A 986-nucleotide genomic window follows, 5' to 3' on the forward strand; every position below is an offset into this window, starting at 1 on the left:
CTTCTGCTCACAGAGCCGACGCTCTGCCACTAAGCTAAAGTGACGCAGAGAATAAGTACATAAATCAATAATCTTTCTGTATCCTTTGCGGAGTGAGCAAACCTACTCCTGCTCCTCATACCCGACTAGAGCCTAATGCTGCTGTAAGCCCGTTGCCAGGATTAAACTGACGACCTTCTGCTTACGAAGCAGACGCTCTACCACTAAGCTAAAGTGACGCACAGATTAAGTATATGAATCAATAATTTTCCTGTCCCGTTCACAGAATGGGCCATCCTGCTCCTGGTTCTCGTACCAGACCAGAAATTTATGGTGCTATAAGCCACTTGCCAGGATTGAACTGACGACCATCTGCTTACAAAGCAGACGCTCTGCCACTAAGCTAAAGTGACGCACAGATTAAGTATATGAATCAATAATTTTCCTGTCCCGTTCACAGAATGGGCCATCCTGCTCCTGGTTCTCGTACCAGACCAGAAATTTATGGTGCTATAAGCCACTTGCCAGGATTGAACTGACGACCATCTGCTTACAAAGCAGACGCTCTGCCACTAAGCTAAAGTGACACACAAAATAAGTGCATAAATCAATAATCTTCCTGTATCCTTTGCGGAGTGAGCAAACCTGTTCCTGCTCCTCATACCCGACTAGAGCCTAATGCTGCTGTAAGCCACTTGCCAGGATTGAACTGACGACCTTCTGCTTACGAAGCAGACGCTCTACCACTAAGCTAAAGTGGCGCACAAATTAAGTATATGAATCAATAATTTTCCTGTCCCGTTCACAGAATGGGCCATCCTGCTCCTGGTTCTCGTACCAGACCAAAAATTTATGGTGCTATAAGCCACTTGCCAGGATTGAACTGACGACCTTCTGCTTACAAAGCAGACGCTCTGCCACTAAGCTAAAGTGACACACACAATAAGTACATAAATCGATAATCTTCCTGTATCCTTTGCGGAGTGAGCTGACATGCTCCTGCTTCC

General features: G+C 45.7%; 5 non-coding genes across 5 annotated transcripts; all 5 read right to left on the reverse strand.

The window, feature by feature from the left end:
- Positions 1–146: 146 nt before the first annotated feature.
- Positions 147–218, reverse strand: Pmar_PMAR015781. The gene has a single exon. It is a non-coding gene; the product is annotated as a tRNA-Thr (tRNA).
- Positions 219–320: 102 nt separating this feature from the next.
- Pmar_PMAR015782 lies at positions 321–392 on the reverse strand. The gene has a single exon. It is a non-coding gene; the product is annotated as a tRNA-Thr (tRNA).
- Positions 393–494: 102 nt separating this feature from the next.
- Positions 495–566, reverse strand: Pmar_PMAR015783. Its single transcript has one exon. It is a non-coding gene; the product is annotated as a tRNA-Thr (tRNA).
- Positions 567–668: 102 nt separating this feature from the next.
- On the reverse strand, positions 669–740 carry Pmar_PMAR015784. Its single transcript has one exon. It is a non-coding gene; the product is annotated as a tRNA-Thr (tRNA).
- A 102-nt stretch (positions 741–842) lies between these two features.
- On the reverse strand, positions 843–914 carry Pmar_PMAR015785. The gene has a single exon. It is a non-coding gene; the product is annotated as a tRNA-Thr (tRNA).
- Positions 915–986: the final 72 nt, after the last annotated feature.

This window comes from Perkinsus marinus (genome assembly GCF_000006405.1).
Source record: "Perkinsus marinus ATCC 50983 genomic scaffold scf_1104296929390, whole genome shotgun sequence".
NCBI lineage: Eukaryota > Perkinsozoa > Perkinsida > Perkinsidae > Perkinsus > Perkinsus marinus.